This window comes from Lynx rufus, unplaced genomic scaffold, assembly GCF_022079265.1.
Source record: "Lynx rufus isolate CCGP_SWC_20201006 ecotype Redwood Valley unplaced genomic scaffold, mLynRuf1.p SCAF_5, whole genome shotgun sequence".
In the NCBI taxonomy this organism is placed as follows: domain Eukaryota; kingdom Metazoa; phylum Chordata; class Mammalia; order Carnivora; family Felidae; genus Lynx; species Lynx rufus.
In genome coordinates, this window is record NW_025814867.1 from 137,069,722 (window position 1) to 137,095,174 (window position 25,453).

Sequence of the window (25,453 nt, forward strand, 5' to 3'; positions counted from 1 at the left end):
GAGATGAGGTGAAATAAAGAATTGGACTCTTAACTAACTGAGCCAATCATATGCCTGGAGACTTTCAGCTTATTAACAATAACATAATCTTTCTTATAATAATCTGTTTTGCATCAAATAATTTATCAGTCTCAAATACATGAAGAAGCATCTCTATAGTTATAATCTGGGCTGGTAGTTAGCTGAGTTATGTGCATTACTGTTATCTGGTGATTTCATTCACCTCTTTTCTGGATAGAATGTTCTGTTTCCTTTTTTCCGTTATCCCATGCCTTCCTTATTTTGGTAGAACACCTCCATTACTCTTATGAAGGAGTGCGTGATTCATAATATGTTTTAGGTCATGCTGTCTTAACTTTTCATATTTGATTGACTATTGTATTGGGTATTGAATTTTAACTCAAACGTTTGCTTGTTTGTTGGTTGGTTTGTTTATTTACATTCTGAAAGCATTGTTCCATTGTTTTCTGGCCTTCAGAGTTTCTCATAAAAAGCCTGAAGTCAGTCTTAATATACTTCATATGTATTTTCTTGCTCTCTGTTTCCTTCTCTTTATCTTTGCCTGTCTTACACCTTCTTCCCATCTGTTTTCCAGCCCCAGTCTCAGCCCCAGTCATATAGGGCCATAGTCTCCCATGCTGTGCAATGTCATGATAATTTTCTATTTGTATAGATCCATTTTTATCCATTTTCTTCAGCAATTAGTGAATTTGGTCAATCCAGAAATTCAAAACTTTTTAGTGTAAAAGTTCAGGTTCCATAGCTCTTTCCACTATACTATGACAAGTTACATCTCCCTATGCTTCTTTGTTTTTATTTTTATAAAAAGTGTTCTTATTTTAAAAAAGGTAACTACATAAAATCTATGCTATAGGAAAGCAATGTATAAATATCTCTTTGTGATAAAAATACCATAAAGGAAGAACGAGCAAAACTATGTAGGAGTAAATGTTTAAATATTATTACAATTACATTGTTATTAATCTAAACTAGATTGCTATAAAATATGATGCTAGCAGATATAACGTGTCCCTGTAGGTTTAGAAAATCCCCAAAGGGGAAAACGTTAGTTTACAAAGTTACCAAGTTATCTTTTTTGCTTATTCAAAAGTAGATACCCAGACTAAAACATGTCCTAAAATGTCCTGTGAAAATCAGGAGTCCTCAGAACCCATGAGAATGTTTCCTTATAATGCAAAAGAGACTTTGCAGGTGCAATTAAGCTTAAAGACCTTAAGAAGGAAAGATTAGCCTGGATTAACTAGGTTAACTCAATCTAATCACTTGAGTCCTTAAAACTGGTCCTCTTTCCTGGGTTAGTTAGAAAGATGAGATGGAAGAAGGACCAATTTGTGGAAGAGAAAATGGCTCCACAGTTGCTGGCTTTCAAGTTGGAGGATGGAGGAAGGAAGACAGAAACCAAGGAACGTGGGTGGCTTCTAGAAGCTGGAAACTGTCCTACACAGGCAGCTAGCAAGGAAACAGGACTTTAAACACTACAATTGCAAGGAACTGAATTCTATCAGTGACCTGAAAGGACAAGGGAACAGTTCTTACCCTAGAGTCTCCAGAAAGAAGCATAGCCATGAAGACACCTTGATTTTAGCTCTGTGACCTGTATCAGACTTCTGACCTATGAAACTGTGAGATAATAAATTTGTGCTGTTTGAAACCACTAAATTTGTGGTAATTTGCTAAGGCATCAATAGGAAACTCATACACACGTTATTTAATTTTCCTTACTATACATAGTAAGTATATGAATGAGTTAACCACCATAAACAGTGCAAGGGGCGTGATGGTGTCACTGCATTTGTCCTGAATAAGTGACATTTAGACTCTAACTGTGGATTATCTTTTTATTTTTTTAAGATGTATGTATGTATGTATGTATTTATGTATTTATTTATTTATTTATTTATTTTTGAGAGAGAGAGAGACAGTGTGCAAGCAGGGGAGTAGCAGAGAGAGAGAGAGAGAGAGAGAGAGAGAGAGAGAATCCCAAGCAGGCTCTGTGTTTGAAGCATAGAGTTCAATGCAGGGCTCAAACTCACAAACCGTGAGATGATGATCTGAGCTGAAATCAAGAGTCAGTTACTGGTCTCTCAACCAACTGAGCCACCCAGATACCCCGTAGATTACCTTTTAAATATGTAAAGAAATGTAGAGAATGCACTCCAGAAATAGTTTGAATGCCCTCAGGTAAATGGGTGAACATTATACCTTCCAAGAACAAAAAAGCAACAAGTATGCCTGGAACAACCGATTATATTCAATGAATATTGGACTAAATACTTAATCATATGTCCTCAAGTTCTGAACAGTTTTGCACCTCTGCCATAAGTCCCTTATACACATCATCACTATCAACACACATTAAAATTAAAATCAAAGAGAGAGAAGAGTAGGATAGAGATATTATACTTAAGTGTGTTTATGTTTTCTGATTTCAGGTTCAGCATTTTCTTATTTCAGGCAGCTGTGTGTATGCTGTGTCTCCTTTTACTTCCTTTTAGCACGTATTTATCTCTTCTACACACATCTCCAGATAACTGTCATTTTTACTGTTAAAAAGTATGCAAAAATTATTTAATTTATTCTATAACACTGTTTCTTTGATCTCTATGATAACTTATTCAATAAAGGTACACATTTGGCCAATCTCACCTATGAAGTGAATGATTTGGTGGTGCAATTATAGAACACACCAAAAATGATGCTTTAAATGGTGACTTGGATGAAAATAACTAATCTTTGTAATTAAACGGAAATTTTTTCAAAGAGTTCTGTTCCTTAGACCAAGGCTTCCTACTGCTAAAAAGTAAATTACTTTGGAGACATTTTGGGGATCTGAAGTCTACTCTCAGATTCACTAGGACACACAGTTTTCCAGCACATGGCCCCAGGGAGAGCTTCACTTCTGAACAGATGCTAATGTTTCATGCAATTTAGCGGTGGATATGGTAATGAAACAATTTTATTTAACTTCAGTCTAGAAGGGAGACACAACCCGCGTGAGTCGATAATGTTCAAATTGAAACTGCCTTAAGGGTATGGAAATTGACATCATCTAAAGTTGTTTAAAATTTACAAAGTACTTAAAATGTCTTTTTGTGAATAAAACTGTTCTTTACTTTTTTCTGTATTTGCAGTGGTTTTAATCATTCTAATCATACTGTAATTGGTGTGGCAAAGACAAGAAATATTGTTATATTCATGTTCTGTCTGTCTATATCAGATTTTTTTCATAGTAGCAATGTCTGCTAAGAAGAATGTATTAAAATAAGTAAAATATTACATATTTTAAAATGATATGATATCATAACTGGGGAACTACAAAGCATCACATGAAGTGACTGTTTCTATACAATTCTTTCTAAACCAGTTGGAAAAAAAAAGCTTATCTTGATGCATGTCTTGTTTCTTTTTTTTTTAATGTTTTATGTTTATTTATTTTTGAGAGAGAGAGAGAGACAGAGAGCAAGCAGTGGAAGGGCAGAGAGAGAGGGAAACGAAGAATCTGAAGCAGGCTCCAGGCTCCGAGTTGTCAGCAGAGTCCAACATGAGCCTGTGAGATCATGACCTGAGCCGAAGCTGGATGCCTAACCGACTGAGCCACCCAGGCGCCCCCCGACCTTTTCTTTTAATTTTTTTTTTTATGTCTGATGCATTTCTTGTTTTAAGTGACGTTCACATTTCCTGGACCAGAAAATAAAGAATGTGAATATCCTCACACGTTCTATTGTTTTCTTTTCAAAGCACTGGCTAAAACATCCTGAAACCCTGGAATAGTCTATAGCAATTATCAAAATACCATGACTACAGGCCAACTGTAAGAAAATTGAACTGATTTCTACAAAAAAAAAAACAACTTTACATTTTCATTATCTGACACCATATGCTTAATAAGCCACTCATATTTATAACCAGGCATATCATTATGTTCTATTAAATATTCAAATTCAATTGTGTTTGCTAGTTACGATGATGTCTAAATTCTTCACTGTCATATGAATAATAAGAGGATCCTAAGAGGCCCTGTATGTTAGGATTTGATTGTACTATAATGTGGACAGCTGGAAACAACTACCTTTTTAATATAATAACTGCTACAATTTGGGAGTGGTGGTGGGGGTCTGGAGCCAATGGCCAAGAAAGAATTCTTCAAACATCTTTGGTGCAAAAAGGTGATTTCATTTTTTTAAGTTATAAACTTAACTTTTTTTTTAAGTTATAAACTCAACGTTATTAATTTTTGAGGGAGACAAGACAGGGAGAGTGAGGGAGAGTGGGAGAGAGCAGGGCCACGCTGTCAGCACAGAGCCTGATGCAGGGTTTGAACTCACAAAACCACAAGGTCATGACTTGAGCCAAAACCAAGAGTCAGACACTTAACTAATTAAGCCACCCAGGCACCCCAAAAAAAGGTGATTTTATTGAAACAGGGGAACAGGACCCATGGGTAGAAAGAGCTGCACTGGGGTTATGAGGAGAGATTGATTATCTACTTGGGAGTTGAGGGAGGTAAGGAAATGGGAGGATTCCAAAAAACTAAAGACTCACCAGATACTGGGGACCTACCTATTGTGAAGCTAAAGTTGTTTTCCCCCTAATAAGGCATTAACATTAAGGCATTAGAAAGTTCCTGGAGGAATTTTATACTCTATATTTGTCTATATACTCTGTATTTGTCAGTGGGCTGCAGGTTATAAGGAAATTAATTTAATTTAATTTAAAAATTTTTAATGTTTTATTTATTTTTGAGGGAGAGAGCATGAACGGGGTAGGAACAGAGAGAGAGAGAGTGGGGGACAGAGGATCTAAAGCTGGCTTTGCTCTGACAGCAGTGAGCCCGATGAGGGGCTCAAACTCACAAGAGCTGTGAGATCATGACCTGAGCCAAAGTCAGATGTTCAACCAACTGAACCACCCAGGCACCCCAGGAAATTTAATTTTATTTACCATTTCCTTATTGCCTTTGTTCCCCACATCACTGTGGAAGGGAAGGTGATGTTAGGGCTCCAGGAAACTGAGTCTATGGGTTTCTAGATATTAGGCTGTTGATAAGATTGCCTTTCTTTTGGAATTTACTAAGACATTTGTAAACTAATGGAGACTCATGTCCTGCATGATTGGGATCTCCATCAGTTAACCATTGGTTTTTCCCTTTCCTTTATTCTTGAACAGCCAGGAGTGCCTGAGGAATGTCACACATATTCCACCTAGTGGGGGGATGGGCTATGCTGGCTGCTACCTTGTGCCTTGCCCTCAGCTTGCCTTTGGGTCCCTCATCAATAACTGTACCCTCCCCCCAATGCTGAAAAGTTCTCTAACAAGCAATCATGGAGAGTTTAAAGAAGGGATTACATACCTGAATGGCCAAGGTTAGAGCAAACCATGAGAGATGTTATTATCTGCAGGAAAAAAGGGTCCAAGGGTAAAATATGGCTTAATGCAAAGAAAGAACTGGAGCTGGGGCTATATAAAGGGCAACAGGAAAGAGTTTAGACTTCTGTAGAGAAATGAAGCTACTGGCCACCTTCACCCTATACCTGCCCTCTCATCTCCTACGAGTGTCTCCCATTAGCCAAACACACTGGGTCCAGAGGTCTAGGAATTGTACTGATTTAGTCTAGAAGCTCAGCTTCCTAGCGTATTCATCACGGTGGAGAAAAATGTGGACGGATCTGGTGTGGGTAACAAAAAATACTCTCCATGAGAGGAATGCCATTTTACCACTCTCACTCTTTTCCTCAACCTTCCTTTTTCTCTATCCTGTCCTTCCTGTGGTGGAGAGATATGTGATTTGTTAATGTAGAATGAATAATTGAAGTTTTTTTTTTCCTGTGGATTTAGCTTGCCAGTGGAGAACATGTGTCCTCTGTCTGCTTGTGCTGGTGTCTAAGCCTCGTGGGTCTGCATCAGCACTACCTCTGACAGTCTTGCAGTAGAGGGCTCATTTTGTTTTATGCTAATCTGTGTCCTACTACCTGGGTCTATCCATAATAAAGGTAATATTTTGACCTTGACATTTACTCCTTATTGCATAGCTCAGCTTGCTTGCTCAGAACCTGGGGAGAAAACAGAAATGCTCTGTATTGGGGGTCCCCTAAAAATCCCCAGCTCTTACAAGTTAGTCCATGTGGTACTTCACTACTACCAGGAACAGAAAACAATAGGGGACAATTCCTAACATATTAAAAAAAAAAAATTCGGAGGGACACCTGGGTGGCTCAGTGAGTTAAGTGTCTGACTCTTGATTTAGGCTTAAGTCATGATCTCACAGTTCATGGGTGCAAGCCCCACGTCGGGCTCTGTGCTGAGCGTGGAGCCTTCTTGGGATCCTCTCTTTCTCAAAATAAATAAAGAAACTTTAAAAAAAAATGGAGAACCTGTTCATAAACACTTGGAAAATGTTATGGAGGCAGGATGATTTTTACTAATAAAGCAAGTGAAGGCTTATATATTCTTAATTTGCCTCATATAATGATTTTTCTATGCAGTTAGGAGCACTACATCCTGAAGTCCAGTCCTTTACTTGCTCATTATAAAATCATCACACACACAAAAAATCACATTTATTTGTTTTAGTTAATCTTTAATATTGGGGATAGCCCTACTTTTGTCATTTATTGAGGTTTAAATCATGTACAATAGAGTGTACCTGTTTTAAGGATATAGGTAAATGGATTTTGTCAAATGTATAATACATGTAACACCACCACGATCAGAACACAGCATTTTCCATTATGGCAGACATGCCCTCACTCCAATTTCTAGTCACTACTTCCCTACTCTGGGGCCTAGCAATAAGCGAGCACATTTCCATCACTATATTTGGTTTTATAATTTCATATAAATAAAATAAAATTGTATGATTTTTTATCGTCAGCAGCAAAACATTTTTGATATTCATTCATACTGATGTATCAGTAGTTTATGTCATATTATTGCTAAGAAGTATTTCCTATATAGAAACTCATAACAATTTATCTATTCTCATACTGATGGACACTGGTGTTATTTCCAGCTTTTGATTATTATGTATAACACTTTTATGACCTTTCGTGTACAAGTCATTGTGTAGACATATATTTTCATTTCGTTTTGGTAAATGCCTAGAAGTAGAATTGCATTGTCATATAAAGATAGATTTAACTTTATAGAAACTCCCAAGGGGTTCGTCAACATGATTGTACCATTGTCCAATGCAACCAGCAGTGTATCTGGTGGCTCCAGAAACTCTCTGGCACTTGATATTGCCAACGGTTATAATTGCAGCCATATTAATTAGTGATCCCTGGTATCTCATTGACTCCTACTTATCTTAGTAACATTTAGGAAACTGTTCTTATATATTTACGTAAAACACTTTCTAAATTAATTTTTATTTGCTACCAACGAGTTGATGGTACCTTGATGATTTATGCAAATATATTACCGTTTGTGAATTAATGCTTCATTTTAATTATGGTAATTTTCAAAATTAAGCCCATCTTCTCATATTTCTGGATGTTGTTACTCCTGCTAAATAAGAGTTACCACTTATTTAGCACTTACTATATCTCAGACACTCTTCTAAGTGAACACATATTAACTAATTATCAAAACAAACTGAGTCATGAAGAAGCTCAGAAAATTGGCTAAAATTTTTCAGCCTAAGTGTTAGAACTGAGATTCTCAGTCAGTCTGGTTTAAAAACCCACTCCCACACACAATATGCTCTTCTTATTCTTAGGTTTTTTTTCTGTTTTCTTTTTCTTTTTTTTTTAAGTCCTCTTTATGTGTGTGCCAAACTTTAAGTTGCATAAGTGAGGACAAGGAGAGAAAAAGTAAAAATGGAAGGAGGAGGCAAGGAGGAATATATACAAATGAGGAAAAATAATATTTCAGTGAGAAGCAGCTGATTTCCTTTTTGCCATGTATATTTTTATAATATCCACAGGAATGAATCTTACATCAATCCATGCTTACTTTTAATTAAAATGGAGTTTCTTTTTGGGGAAATACAAATGGCTCAGCGGATATTTTAAAATACCAGAGACATAAAAATAACAAATTTGTAATATAAAAATTTAAGCAAATCAGTATTTATAAGTAACATCAAATTTATAATGCCTTCTCCCAGTGTACTCTTAAATTAAAAAAAAATAATATTTAGACATGAAGTATAGCTAAGAATGCAAGTTGTGTCTTTAAATTTTCAATGTTTCTACTTACTTACAAACTTTTTCTAACCAGGCAATTTATAGATCTTATTTTTTTAAATATTTATTTATTTTTTTTTAAATTTTTTTTTTCAACGTTTATTTATTTTTGGGACAGAGAGAGACAGAGCATGAACGGGGGAGGGGCAGAGAGAGAGGGAGACACAGAATCGGAAACAGGCTCCAGGCTCTGAGCCATCAGCCCAGAGCCCGACGCGGGGCTCGAACTCCTGGACCGCGAGATCGTGACCTGGCTGAAGTCGGCCGCTTAACCGACTGCGCCACCCAGGCGCCCCAATATTTATTTATTTGTGAGAGGGAGAGAGAGAGAAAGAGAGAGAGACAGAGACAGAGACAGAGATAGAAGGAGACAGAGAATCTGAAGCAGGCTCTAGGCTCTGAGCTGTCAGCACAGAGCCCGATGTGGGGCCCAAACCCACGAACCATGAGGTCACGACCTGAGCTAAAGTCGGACACTTAATCAACTGGGCCACCCAGACACCCCTAACCAGGCAATTTATAAAAAAAACATAGATTTGTGAGCATTTTTGGCATTTCCGAAAAATTGTATAAGAGTAGAGGGAAGAGCTATCTAAAGAAAATTTCTCTATCTGGAAACATGACAAAATAAGTTCCCTTAAGATTTATGATTTTATAATAATTATAAATATGTGTATGCCTTGCTATTATTGCCTCATTTTCAGTAGGGCCATCTAGAGTTTAAGCAAAATAGAAAATGTATTGTCACTTTAAATAAAAAGGCAAAGGGAGAAGCTTCATATATCTGTGGATAAAGACTTACAGGTTTTGGGATATAAGCCCAAGTTCCTCTCTGAAGAGTTAAAGAAATTTTGCTTTACTTAACCCATTGCCTTGGGTTCCCATGGCATCACAGCATCACCCCATGGTCAGCAGAAAGAGGTAGTTTAAGTGAATGTTGTCACCTCTTGGAAACTGGGAAGTCTTTGGAGACAGCATGCAAATTTCCATTTCTACATGGCTTCAGATACTAAGCTTGAAAAAGGGGGACATATTCTGACATGAAATTGTCCTTTACAAAATTTAGCACTCTGGGTCTACCAAGAAAGATCTGAACCATAATTGACTAAACTTCTACAAAGTTATGAGAGCAGCTCTATGCCATCGACCTTAGTATTCAAGGTAGTATTTTCTCATTACTCCAAACCTGAGAGAAATCCCTCCCCTCCTCGGGTTTGTCTTCTCACTTCTCTCCTCTGACTTCAGACACACACATGACATAGAAAATAAGGTAATCCTGTTGGCAGAGATTGGCTTACCTGGAAATGGGAAATTAAAATGATAAAAAAAAAGTTGACATTTGCTAGCCACTTACTAAAAATCTAAGACATTCTGCTCAATACTTTGTGTACCTATTTATTTTATACATATGTATATTTTATTATATATATGTATTTATTTTAAAATACATATATAATAAATAAGGTGCATAATACACACACACACACACACACACACATATATATATATATATATATATATATATATATATATATATATATGTTTTGTTTTGTTTTGTTTTGGTTTGGTTTTAAGTAAGCTTTACCCCAGCACAGAGCCCAATGTGGGGCTTGGACTCATGACCTTGACATCAAGACCTGAGTTGAGATCAAGTGTTGGATGCTTAACCGACTGAGCCACCCAGGTACCCCTTATATACTTTTTTTTAGTCTTCCTGATAACCTTGCCATGGAGTAGAAACTGGAGTTCTAAGAAAGGAAGTTTACCTTTGAAGATCACACAGGTGACATGTAGCAGAGCTGGAATCAGAATCGAAGTCTCTCTGACTTTAAAGCTTGTATTATTCACCCAGTTTTGCTTTTAGGGTGTAAATAAGGACACATTTGACCACACATTCTCTTTATCAAATGATCACCACAGAGTAATGTGTATAAAGTGTTGCAGAATTTGTGTAAAAATGCTCGTGTGTCACTGTTGCATAGGTGTGCGTGGATGTTCTGTGACTGAATGACCTACCTTGTGTTCTGGAGTAAGGTGTCTTGTTAGTGCATGAGACCATTTTTAATAACACTAGGATCCATGCTCCCTTGAGGTTCTTTTAGTTTGGGGAATGAGTACAGTGCCAGGATCCTTGAGTCTCTACACATTTAACTCTACCTTATAAATAATCTTCTAAATGACTTTTGAGGAACTTACCCTTGCCTACTTCAGGGCTTCACAGCATTTTGTATAGTCCTCTTGCATCGAATAATCTAAGACCATTTTTTTTAATTTCTTAAATTTATTTTTATTTTAGTTTTATTTTTTTACTTCTAGTTTATTTTGTTTTATTTTTTAAATTTTAATGTAATTATTAAAAATACAGTCTGTTATGCCCTATCTCCAACAGATAGAATAAGAATCTCTGAGTAAATTTAGGGAATCCATTCATATGTGATCAGTGTCCCCAGTAGTAATGACATGTAGGTGACAGCATAGCTAAATCTCAGGGTATTATCTATCCTAAGTGAAAGAGGCTCAACTCAAAAGATCACATCCTGTATGATTCCATTTATACGACATTTAGGAAAAGACAAAATTATAGAGATAGAAAACAGATTAGTGTTTTCGAGGGAGCGGAGTTGTTGGGGAAGGGTTGACTATAAGGGAGTATGAGGGAACATGGGGGGAAGGGGGGAGGTCTGGAACTGTCCTGTATCTGATTGAGCTGGTTGGTTACATGACTGTATGCATCTGTGAACATTCACAGAGCTATAAACACAGAACGTCAATTTCACAGCATGTAAAATATATCTCAATTTCAAAAATAAATTTAACTATTAGAATGCTTCTACTTTCTCTTATAACTTCTGAAATCGATGTTGCCGCTATGTTTTTTGACTCAGAGATAATATAAATTATGTACTTTATTTAAGTTGTATCTGTTAACTTCAGAAAATGGATTTATTTTTTATGTTTAATGTTTTATCTTCATGCTTTCAGCTTATCTGATAACAAAATTATGATTCATGTTTTCATTCTACTTAGTCTTGCCTTGTATCACTGTATCTATGATTTTATATACAACTTTACATAATTAGTTATTTTTATGTGTGTCTCTCGTATTTGGCATTGAGTTGGGGATATTTACATACCCAATATGCAATTTTTTATTCTTTTCATAGATAAGTTTAATTAATATCTTTCCCTCACTGATTGTTACAAGGTAAAAAAAAATATGGAATTCTATTTCTTCTTTGTGGCATATTGAACCCAGGGAGGTGGGAAAGTGATGAATCTACCATTTTAGGACGTTCTTCACGACTAAAATATCCTACAGCTTTTTTCTAGAAGTTAAAAATACAGATAAAGCTCTCTACTGCAGAAACTGCCGGTGCCCATTTGACTGTCTTCCTAAATGTATTTGACAGTGTTGATGATCTGTGAGAGATGTGGTGCTGCTGGAGCTTCACAGAGACTTCTGAAAATAATACCCTCATAGTAGGGAAAGGCCCATATTTAGTTATGTAGTCCCCAAACATGCATTTCATTTTGTGCGGGTGGAAGGAGCCATATGCTTCACTGAATGTAATGATGAATTATAAGCCACCCATGAAAACAAGCACTCGTGAGGAGGCAAAAGGAAAAGGGAAGTTAATACAGATCAAAGTTCAAGGCTGAAGTAAATTGAACCAACTGTGCTTTTGTTTTCTATACTGTTTATATTTAATTTTTCATGTAAGTCTATATTTAAGGAGCTCATTATGTGTGTGTGCGCGTCCGTGCATGTGTGTGTGTGTGTGTGTGTGTGTTCTATTTCTGACTTGCCTTTTAGAACAGCATGGATGGTTTGTGCCATTAAATCTAAATATTTTCATTAGTCCTATATTACGTTTTTTTCTGGAATTTATATATTTTATACTATCTCAAAGCTACTGGGTTTTGTTTTGTTTTGCTTTATTTTTTAACAATTTTAAAGTTATCTCTACACCCAGCATGGGACTTGAATTCACAACCCTGAGATCAAGAGTTACATGGTCCACCAACTATGTCAGTTTAGTGCCCGGAAGCTACTGGTTTTTAAATGTGTGATAAATAATTATTTTCATTACATTGTGGGATTTTTCTCTGATGTGAAGTTACGAAGAAATGAAGGCTTGAAATACTGACTTGTTGAGCCTGCTAATGAATTAGCTAATACTGTTCTCTTGAAGCTATGGTTATGGTATAGTAATTTTGCCAACTCACTGTGTATATATTTTGTTTTAAAAATAGTTAATAAGCCAGGTTTGTGTGACGTTTTCATGGATTTCAAATCTATTTACTTTAATCGTGGTAAAATTTCTAAAGTCCAAGGATCAGAGCAAGAAGCTAAGAAGTTAAGAAATCTTCTGCCACCGAAAAAAGAAATAAAGATATATTGGCTTATTCCATTGTTTTTTACTATTTATGCTTTCTTCTCTTGAGTTCCCTGAGTACATTGCAGCTCATAATATCTCTTGCAAATATTGTCTAGAATAAATTCAGTAATGAAACTGACAATGGAAAAATTCCACTTGAAAAAAATATGCTACTCTTATGAATATCCTGTATCACACTATCAAATTTATAAATCATAGCTGCCTCTAAGTCTAATAAACTGTCTCTTCTAAACATTTCTAGTCTAAATGTATCAAATATTTGCCAATACTGAATACAATAAGTTAAAAAGGAAAAGGGATATTAGTTGCAAAATATGTTCTTTATAAAATATTAAGATTTGGGAAAACAAAAAAATGTATTGGAAGGAGTTTAGTGGATCTGTATAGCCAAAGGGAAGGGAAACATCTGGAGAGCTGACACTGACTTATGTATCCTCTTAGGGTCCTTACATATGTATTGTTACATAGTGTCTGACAAATGATAATCCTAAAGTTAGTTCTTCTCATTGTTGAAAATTGAACAAAGGTCATGTATATAAGTAAAGCAATATAACATTAAAACAGCATAAGCAAACTATCTAGTCATATAAAATATTTTTATCTATAGCTGTAACAGAATAGGGAGAAAGCTATTAGAAAGGCAGAGAAGCTAATTTTGATTTTTCTTTCTTCTTCGCCTTTTTTTTTTAATGGGTTGCTGCAGTGAGAGGGTAGTCTAAAATTTTGGGAATGTTTTATAAGGAAATCCAGTATTAATGATACGTATAGAAACTTTCAGAGAAAGTGCCTGCTCCTTTAATGTGTTTTGAGGCAGCATGTGTTTTATTCCCATTATGTCAGCAGACAATAGGAGTTTTCAAGTATGAAGTGTTCACGATTCAGAGTGATACAAGCCAGACTCTGATTTCACTACTTCTCCAAGACTCTATGGTCTTTGGTCACCAGTAAGAGAGTCCTGGGAAGCAGTCACAACATGTATGGAGGCCATTTGAGTACACTTTTGCAGACTTCTTCCCATAAAAAGCACAGTTCAGTTCACCAAGAGCCTGGCTTATCCCTTGGAAATCACCGCCACGTCTGTGCTAAGGCCATGGACGACTCCCATATGGAGTGCAGCAGAAATCCTTCAAACAGACTCATTCCAGGAGACTAAAGACTGTGTTGCTAAATTGAATTTCTCTCAAAAACTTCCTAACTTTGAAGAATGTCTCTTAGAATAAAAGGTGGCCCACGGCACTTTCTTGTTTTGTTTAGTTTTTCACCCTTATTTGGAACCAGAATTGAATTGTGTAGTCTGAAGGCCCCTCTTTAGTTTCCTTCTCACAGTTATTTCTCCCCCCAAATTCCTTGAACATTAGTCCTTTCCTGACATCTGCTTCTCCTTGAATCTAGCTTAATTATTTCTAAAAGAAATGAAACTCTGATACAACTCCAATGATAAGAAAATATTTTACTGGAATTGCTACTCATACGATACCACGGAATTGGGTTGACTTTCCCTCATAAACTGATCTAGAGGGTTTATAATATGAATGAGAAGAAACCTTTTATATCAGGAATACCCGTTCTAAATTTACATGGGAGTACTATCATAAAATAAATTGGGATATACACACATATGTTACTAGAAAATGAAGTAATGGCTACTAAAGAAAACTTTATAATATTTAAAACGAAGACAGTATATCATTGCATCTTTAAGTAACTTGTCTTGGGTCTCACATTAGGAATTATCGGATTCTGGTAATTCACATTTCACATGCTAAGGCTTGGAACAAAGTCTTTATGGATGGTCCGGATTCCTCTCTAAGAGCCTCATTTAACATTTTTTTTTAGATAATGCTCTTAAAAATCATCATTGTCAAATGTACAGCCATTTTCTATCACTATTTGATGAGTAGTATCAACTTGCATTTAAGTACATGTGGAAATATATAAGATTAGTCCATCAAATAAATAGTGTCCCTTTTTTGCTGAACTTGACCATGACATCCACAACATGTTCATTTAAATTTTTTTTTCAAGAACATGTTTATTAAGCAGCAAGTTCCTTTGTCATGCCTAAGTAAAAGCATAAATAAAATGATTACAGGATAATCTATCTCACATTCTTGGAAACTCTTGAAATACACAGACAATATACTAATTCTGAAGATATCAATGTGTTTGTATAGGGAAAGGTCATTTAATGTTATAAAATTCCCATTTTGAAAAAGTGTTAATGTGACCTACAGCATTATTCGAACTCAATGAGAAAAAAACTATTTTCTTTTCAAATAGTATGGGCAAACATGCCTTCACTTGGCTGTCACAACATGCTGTGAATGTAACAGCTTGTCATTTTTTGACTACTCTACTTTTTAATCAAATCATTTTTATTTTAATCTTGCTCTTTATGGTGTTACATAGACAGACATGAGACAGCAGCTGTGATCAGAAAGGTCCTTAATGACTACATGAATTCTTAGTTCACAGTTTAGTCTTCCCCAAACCCTATCATTTAATGTATTAGCTAGCCTATCTTAAAACCATGGATTGGAAAAAACAAACAAACAAACAAACAAACCAAAACAAAACAAAACAACCCCCCCACACACACAAAAAAAAAAACAAAATAAAACTCTTTCAAGTGTAGATATCACTGACAGCCATAGAAGAGCTGTTTATTCACCCTATCGAGTCTCCATTTTTAGACCTGTATGTCACTCAGCAAAGTTACAGAATTAGAACACACGTGGTATAAAAAGAGCTTACCAGGATTCTTCAGTGAATCTGCAAAGACTGACAAAATGTAATAGGGAAACACGAAACAAAACTCTATACGGTAGAAAATCACCTTGCAGCCTTTGTTTAATGGAAAGAGAGTTGGAAGGAAGTTTGTGTGTGAGTGTATGTGTGTTGGGCAAAATTTAGACATAAAATGTGACTTGCCACTGTGTGAGGTCTTTGACATGATGGGAAGTAGAATCTCAACAATCTCACTATGCCTGACTCCTGCCTTCTTATGGCCCATCAATGTTCTTATTTTGTAATCATTCAGAAACAAGGAGGATCTTTTTGTCAAAACTTAGAACATACTATATAAATGGTTGCTTATTTTTATCTTTAAGCTATCCTCACAGGTATATATAAATCATTTTAAAATAATAACACAAAGAACAATACAAAATGAACAAAAAATGAAGCTCTCTAAAGATACCAATATATTTATTTCATTATGAAAAATTTATGAGGTAATTAAATTAGCCCCATTTCACAGGCTCAGAACCTAATACTGACAATACTTAGCTAGTTTCACTATCACTACATACATATTGGTGAATGGTGAACCTAGAAATTATGGGATTCAAGAAAACATAACATGGGACCATGTATTTTTATCACTCCGATGTAAAATTAACAACAACATCAACAAAGCCTTGCTGTGATAACTTTAAGAAGCAGGTTCAGAATTTCAAAATCTTTCTTCTGCAAGTTACTCTATATCTCCTCTTATCTCAAATATTTCAAGACTTTCTCACTCTTTGGGTATAAATGATAATGCAATAATCATATTGATATACTCAAGATTCTCCTCATTAGAAGTTCCTTATTAGAAGCTCCTTTTTGCACAAAGTCCACTATTTCTAGAAAATCCTACAGAATATGGTCTTTTGCTTTTGTATATGCTATCTCGCATGTTACATTACTACATATTGCCTTTCTGCTTAAAATTCCTTGATGTTTCAGTATCTGAGAAGTCACATACTCGAACCTAGTATGAGCTAATGTTCACATTAGAGATATGATCTCCAAATGGTTCCATTCTTTAAATATCAACACATTCCTCAAATCTATTAAAAATGTACTAAGTCTTTTTGCCCGTAGTTTCATGACTCTTCCACATTGTATGAAAAATTTCAAATTCACACAGTGATGATACCTCATTGGCAAACATGGTAATATTATAATCTGTGTATATGTATACACACACACACATATATATTTGTATACATATATATGTATATATTTTATATAAATATGCACATATTCCCAAATTGAATTATAATTTCAAGAGAAGTGTCTCACATTTCAGCATGAAAAATTATCTTCAATTTCATGAAAGTAGTTTTTACTCCTATAGTCCTTAGATTTACACAATAACTCTATTTCAGAAGAGAAAATTTGCTTTATATTTGCACAGATAAAAGGCACATTTAGTGGCTTTACAAACAGAAAAATTATCAAAGGTGATTTCAGGTCTTCACATCTTGAAAACAGAAAAAGGCTTACAGCCTTAACAGAAATGTCAACCATTTTCTGTGTCTTCTTTAGTTAAAGGAGGGAGTTGTGCTAATGCTGATCTTTATCAGGAAATAATGGGTCTCTACTCTTCTGAAGTATGAAAGGTAAGGAAACACAAGTATGTATTAGAATCAAAGTGTCAAGGAGAATAGCAAAAACGTTGGTCCCGAATATACATTTGTATTTCCCTCAGCACAAATAAACCTGTAGTTGACACAGAGAGTCTTCCAGTATATTCTTAAGATGTTATTGATTTTTGTCTCAGACACTAGGGGAAAAATACAAAATTCTATTTTGAGGGATGTGGGAAAACATTTTGTTTTGTAGTCTTCCTCGGATAGAGACAAATAAATGCTACGTTATGTTGCTCTCTTTGCAGCAATATTCAGTTTTCCTTCCCTAATCTTCCAATTAAAATATTTCTAACTAAAGAAATACCCAAAATACTTAAGCAAGTGTTTCTCGCATTTAATTAAATTCAAGAATTAATGAATTGTACTTAATGACATGTAAAATTAATGAATGAAATACAAGCCAGAAATAGCCCACCATCCTGAACCAGTCATGGCAAGAGTAAACAAATCAGTCCCAACCTTGAACTAATTTCAATTCCTCAAACTGTGTTGTTGCTATATAAGGTGGATGGAAATTGGGGGAACCAATCCTTAAATCTACTACTTGGCTTTTAGTAAAACTCAAGACAACTTGAAATCTATGCATTAGAATAGAAAACATTCAACTCTTAGAACACATATTGAAATGAGAGCTTGCTATCTGAATATCATAGAGATGTTTTATGATTTAAAATGAGCTTTAAACAGGGGTGCCTGGCTGGCTCAGTCAGAAGCATCAGACCCTTGATTTGGGCTCAGGTCATGATCTCACAGTGGTGGGATCCAGCCCTGCATCCTGCTTGGGATTCTCTTTCCCCCTCTTTAGCTGCCCCTCTCCTGCTTGCGCTCTCTCTCTCTCTCTCTCTCTCTCTCTCTAACTCTCAAGATAAATAAATAAACTTTAAAAAAGAGAGTTTAAAAAATAGTGTAAAATGAGCTCAAAACAATTTTCTACACTGTGCCTGCGTAACTATTATGTATCTTAATGGTTTGGGTTGTTCTTTATGAATGTTCCAGATAATCCCTTGGTACTCTTAACTTCATGGAAGTCATCAGAGACCATTAGCTTTTTACATTCTTTCTCCTTACCTTGTGGCAAAAGTTGACTGATCTTGTTTTAGGACAAGATCAGCTGCAGCTAAATAAATGCAATCCTCTGCCAACTTCGTTTTAAGACAACCCTTAAACTTGATGGTCTCTCACATTATACAGTGTTGATGGTCTCTCACATAAGATGTAGGCTTTTCATCAAGGAAACTTATATCCACTGAAATTCAATTATAAGTCTCCTTTGCACATTTCTTTTTTTTAATTTTAAATCTTTCACACATTTTTATCCATTATTTTAATGTTTTATATATTGTCTTAGAATTCATGCCTGCTTAGTTACTAAGAGCTATCCATACACCAGACATATTTATTGGACATTTTGTTTAAAAACTGACATCATCTTATTTATTGATGGGTCCTATCATATGACTAAAATAAGAAATTACTAGAAGGGTGATACTATATTGTGTCTCAATTTATCTCTAGAATAACACCTGATATCAGACTTGGAACTTATTCTATTCAGAAGAAATTGTCAGAAATCTGAAGATAAATACATTAGGGATAAATTTGGGGGGTGGATAAAGATTTGGGGATGTTTTGAAAATAAGGGAGTCTTTTCACTTCAGCAGGAACCCCAATTAAAAATATTTAAAAGAGGGTTAAGTATCCAAATCTTGATTTCAACTCAGGTCATGATCTCACAGATCATGGGATTGGGTTCCGCACTGACAGCATGGAGCCTGCTTGGGATTCTCTCTCTCTCCCTTTCTTTCTGTCCATCCCCTTTCTCTCTCTCTCTCTCTCTCTCTCTCTCAAAATAAATAAATAAACTTAAAAAAATTCAAAAGATTTGAGAACTCTAAAGTATACTAATATTCTTAGAGAGATAACTATTATGAACAACCACCATGGTATGTGTGAGACATAGGGAAGGAGAGGTTAATGGAGAGAATATGGAAAATGCTCTAGTTGAATGTTACGTCAAAAAAAGCTACTTTCACTAAAATTCTGGACCCTGGAACACCCCAAACTACATATTTTGAGGATTCAAAGAGGCTTTAAAATGCCATGAATAAGTTCCAGAATATGAAAAATAGTGTGGCAACGTATGAATATATATTACCAAAGAATAATCTCTAACAATCTCAAGGTGGCCATGGGATGGCACTAGAGGATCTCAAACTGAAATCTGTAAACTTGTACATCAATTTATCCATCACAGCAATGTCAAACTGGCACTCTACTCAATCAACGATCCCTGGTGGGAAATTCTTACAAAGTTGGTGAAACATGCCTCATCTGTGACCAACATAATGCTGGTAGAACTCTCAAGGCAAAATTTGGACAAGAACTCAAACAAGCTTCAAGGTCTTTTTGAAGACTTTTAAAGAGATTTCATACAACTGTAGCCCACAATGATTTCAAATATAGCATGGTTAACACTATATATTCTCTTCTCTTCTCTTTTCTTTTCTTTTCTTTTCTTTTCTTTTCTTTTCTTTTCTTTTCCCTTTCATTTCCTTTCCTTTTCTTCTATTTTTTAGTGTTTTTTTTTAAATTCAATTTATTTATTTTGAAGGGGTGTGGGGTAGAGATTGAAGGAAGAGAGAGAGAATCCCAAGTAGGGTCCACACTGTCAACATGGAGCCCAATGTGGGGCTCAAACTCATGAACCTGTGAGATCATGACCTGAATCTAAATTAAGACCTGGACACTCAACTGATTGAGCGACTCAGGCACTCCAATACTTATATATTCTCATTATGTGTTGAACACCTTTCTTGCTAGAAGTGTCTGGCATGGATATTTCAAAAAACTTGTTGATTCTATATGAGAAATTCCAACCAAACTATCCATCAACAGGAACATGTTCTGAAGAGTTTCATTAAGTCATAAGATTCACTCAGAAACTTCTCCATCTAGGGAAGACAGAACACAAACAAAACAAATGAAAAATAGAAACGTAAACTAAAATAAGTGAAAATAACTTCAAGACTCTTCTGGAAAAAAGCATGTGAGAAAAACTGCCTTCAAATCTCACTGAAGGAGTTCTACCAGATAGTATTAATAACTTTCGAACAGTGAATTCCCTAGGTGTTGATTCTTACCTCCATGTCTCTTTATTAAAGAGGCATAAGTTACACTTAGATCACTGGAGATACTTTCAGGCAGTGAATTCAAGTTCATAATTCTTAGAAATCTCCCTGAGAGATGCAAAAAAAAGAAAAAAAAATCTCCCATAATGTTTTGTGTGTGTATATGTTTGGGAAAGAGAACAGGATTTCCTCAAGACCTTAAGATCAAGTAGATAACTTTGTGACTTGTTGATTTTGTTCAAGACCCAAAAAAACAACTTGCATAGCACTGAAACTACAGAAGATTATGCTTTAATCCACATGTCCTTGTTTTTTTTTTCCTTAGATATCTTATTTTCTGTGTAATTTCAAGAACATATGAGAAAATATCAGGAAGTTTAACTGAACACATGATGGGAGTTTGGAAAAAGTGGAAAAAAAATGGAAGAAGGAAAAAATGTTTAAAGCAATAATACTCCAAATGTTTCTGATTTATCCAGACATAAATTTATAGATTGAAGTTGCTCAGTTACCACAAAATTTACAACTTCAGATGATATTATACCTAGAGATACTATAGTCAAACTAATAAAACCAAAGGTTAAGAAAATATCTTAGAAGAAGCTAGTAAAAAGGCATGTTACACACAAGGGAACACCAATTTAATTACCACAAACTCATTTTCAAAACCATGGGAAGCCAGAATGTAATGGAACGACATCTTTAAAGTGCAGACAGAAATGAACTGTATATCAGGAACTTTATATCTGATGGTATACTCTTTAGGAAATAAAACAAAATAAACATATTCTCAAAGGGAGGAAACTAAAGAAAAAATGACCAATAGGAGAACTGTCCTACAAGCAGTTTTCCAAGTTAATCTGTAGTTTGAAAGGAGAGGACACAAAAAGGGAATTTGGAACATGAGGAATGAAAAAACGTCAATAAAAACAGCAGGCATCTATGTTACTGCTACATGTATTATATTATTTTAGCTCTTCTACCTTTCATATAAAGTGGTAAAATATAAACTCAAAGTAGACTGTGAAAAGTTAGGTTTGTATATTATAATCCCTAATGCAATGACAAAAATAAAATAACAAATGGCATGGCCAAAAGGTCAGTTAATAAACTCAGGTTGATATATGTGTGTATATGCACATATTATTGTATATGTATTTGTATATGTACATGAATACGTATATATACAGTGTAGGTATATATACAACATTTGTTAATACAGATATTCAAATAATTTGTAAAAGATAGAGAAAGGGAAGAGAGGAACAAATAACAAAAACAGCAACAACAACAACAACAAAAAGAGGTAAAAACAAAAATAAAATGACACATTCAAATCTAATCATATGGTTCTATTGTTTAGTAAACCTAACCAAATTAGCCTGTTAGATTATTAAATATTAATAGCTTAGACAGTCCAATTGAAATGCAGACATTGACAGATCTGATTTTAAAAAGCATGATTAAAACATATACTGCATACAATAAATGCATTTTAAAGACACAGATCAATAGAAACGAAGTAGGTGTGGAATAATGTGTCATATAAGGAGCCAGTTCAGGAAGGTTAGAGTATAAAATTTAATATCAGATAAAATAAATTTCAAGATAAGGAATATTACTGGAAAAGGAAAAAGGTACTCTATAATGATGAAAAGGACAACTCATCAGTAAAATATAATATTACAAATGTGTATATTTCAAATAAGATAGATTCAAAATACACAAAAGAGTAGCTACTGCCATATTTTAAGAGATTTTAATATCCCTCTCTCAACAATTGATAAAAAAGCTGGATTACCCCCCCAAAATCATTAATATGAAGGAGTACTTTGTTCCATTCCAAAAGAGAAGAATACATTTTTAAAAATACACATGATATATTTACTAAGTGGACCATATGTTGAACTATAGAAGATTGCAATAAAGCTAACAAATCAGAATCATACAGTGTTCTTTGACCACATCAGAATTGAAGTAGAAAGCAATAAAAATAAAATCTCTAGAAAAAACTTCCAAATGTGAAATTAAAAATATGTACTTTATTTATGGATCAGAGATGAAATCACAAGGGAAACTAGAAAATATTTTTGAAATAAATGATGGAAGATTATAACATACTCAAAAGTGTGCTTATATAAGAATCATGTAGAGGTGCCTGGGTGACTCAGTCGATTAAGCATCTGGACTTCAGCTCAGGTCATGATCTCAAGTTCCTGAGTTTGGTCCCCACGTGGGGCTCTGTGCTGACAGCTCAGAGCCTGAAGCCTGCTTTGGATTCTGTGTTTCCCTCTCTCTCTGTCCCTACCCCTACTCGCACTGTGTCTCTCTCTCCTTCAAAAATAAACATTAAAAATTTAAGAATCATGTAAATTTTGTGAACTCACTTTCCATATTAACACCAAATAAATCCAAAATATATCCAAGATAGGAGCAGAAATCTATGGTATTAAAAACAGAAAGACAAAGAGAAAATTAAAGTCAAAGCCAGAGCTTTGAAATTTGGCTAAGTTCTAGCTAAACTGATGGAAAAAAAAAAGAGAGAGAGAGAGAGAATAGAAATTGCCATTCTCAGGAATGAGAAAGGTTATTAAAGGTTCTATAGACATTAAAAGAAAATACTATGAAGAAATAAATATATGGTAAAAAAATTCAAAATTTAGATGAAGTAGACATATTAATACCATAATTGATATTAAATCTTAATAAGAGAAAATAGACTACATTATTGAAATCTTTTCAAAAATGAGTTGCAGGCCCAAATGATATTAATGGCAAATTCTATTGAAATGTTACACCAGAAAAATCACATACCAGCATATTACATAAGCTTTTTCAGAAACCAGAAGATGAGGTATTACAGCCTGACTATGTTTTTCCTTAGGAGGTTAGCATCACCCAAGTACCAAGAACTGGAAAGACAGTGAAAAGATGGAGGAGGAAGGGGTGGAAGTGGAGAGAGACAGAGAGAGGGACAGAGGGTGAGCAGGTGAGAAGGTGCAGGTAGGGGGAGAGAGATTATGAATCTGTGTGTCTAATAGATAGAAAATCCTTTAAAAAATCAACAAATTGAGTAAGAGAACTTAACGTACAGATAAAATGGTAGGGGATATAGTCTGTAATATTGCAATAACATTGTATGGTGACAGAGTGTGACTGCACACTTCTTGTTGTGAGCTCTGAGTAACAAACAACTGTCAAATCAATATATTGTACACCTGAAACCAACATTGTAAGTTAGTTACACTTCAAAAATATGAATAATATACCAGCACCAAGTAGTGTTTATTCCAGGCATGAAAAGTTGGTCTAAAATTTGGAAAACACAATATATAATTGACCATATTAACAGGAAGGGGGATAAAAAAGTAAGTGATCCTTTGATATATACAAAAAATTTTTGGAAAATGTTACATACTCATGCATGTTAAACATGCTCAACAAACGAGGAATAGTAGAATTGTTAAAGGGCATTCCTAAAATCTCTGCCCCTGATGTTATACCTGGTGGTGAAAAACTTGACATTTATCTCTTTGAAACTGAAGATAAGGCTGACTTTCATCAGTTGAATTCAGTGATAGATGGAGGTCCCATCCATTTACAAAGGTACTACAGAGAAATAAAAGGAACAAAGAAGTAAATATTTCCCTGTTTATGATCATTTACAAAAAAGAAAAAAAAATCCAGAAAGTCTACAGAAAGTTCTCTCATAACTACCAGAACTAGGAAATAAATTTATCAAGGTCACAGTAATTTCAGGTTAACATAGAAAAATCAGTATTTCCCTTATAGTCTCATTGTTAATTATTAGAAAAACTTAACTTTTTTTCCCATTTATTGATAGGGTAAATGGTGTAAATACCTGGAGATAAGTCTAATAAAAAAGTATCCAAACCTGTGATCTTAAATCACAAAATATTGAAATTAAACATAACCTGAATAAACGGGTATATTTGCAATGTTGATGAGTTGGAAGACTTTATTTTTGTTAAAATGGCAAATCTTTCCAATTCACCTATAGATTCAATTCTGTAGCAATCAAAATTCCAACAACCTTTTTGGTGGGTATTGGCAAACAGATTATAAATTCAATTAAAGAGTGCATAAAATAACCAAAGCAATTTAAAAAGCAAATTTTGGAGAACTTAATCTATTTTCGGAATTTATTACAAATCTATACTAATCAAGATGATTTGGTATTTGCAAGAAGATAGACTTGTAGTGAGTGGAGGAGAACAAGTATCCCACATATTTAGTCACAGTTATGGTCAATTGATTGAAAGGATATTCCAAAGCAATTTAATAGGGGAAAATGAAGGTGAACAGTATGCCAGGTCAACTGGATATCTATAGAAAAAGAAGCAAACATCAAATTTTACCTCACACCATAGATAAAAATGGACTCAAAATGTATCGACCTAAATGAAAAACCTGAATGTATAAGCTTTTTAGAAGGAAGTAGAAGACCTTTCCTCTCTTGAGGTAAATGTTTCTTAGAACACAAAATTCCCAATCCATGAAACAGAACAAAATGAGAAATCAGGTTTCATTAAGATTAAAGTTTTTGCTCTTTGAAAGACACCTTTAAGAAAATGGCAAGGTACAGGCTAAGAAAATACTGGCAACCTGGGTGTCAGATGAAGATTTTGTATCGGGAATATTTTAAAAACACACCTCAAAAATAGGATAGCAACAACATAAAGACCAAAACACAATTTGACGATAGGCAAAAGACTTGTACAGATGCTTCACCAGATAAATGTATAGTAAATAACCACATGAAAATATGCTCAGCACCATTAGTCTCTAGGGGAAAAAAATGCAAATTAAAACCACAATAGGATGGCACTACACATCATCCGTTAAAACAGGGAATATGAAAAACAACTGATCATCCCAGTTGCTGGTGAGTTTGTGAAGCAATGTAGATTCTCATGCACTATGAGTAGGAATATCAAATCATATATTCTCTTGTAAAAAAAAAATCTGACAGTTTCTTAAATAAGCATTGTTCACCTACCAGATGACCTTCCAAACCATTCCTACCTCCCCATAAAAAATCCACCCGAAACCTCATACACAAAGGTTCATAGCAGCTCTGTACTGTATGTAATAGCTGCAAAATGGAAACTGAAATTCCCATCCATATGCGCATGCATAGATCATGGTATATTCATTCAATGGATAACCTTCAGTAATAAAATAGAAGGAAATTTTGACATGAATTACCACAGATAGACATCAAAATTATTACACTGAGTCCAAAAATTCAGGCAAAGGTGAATACATATGGTATTCCG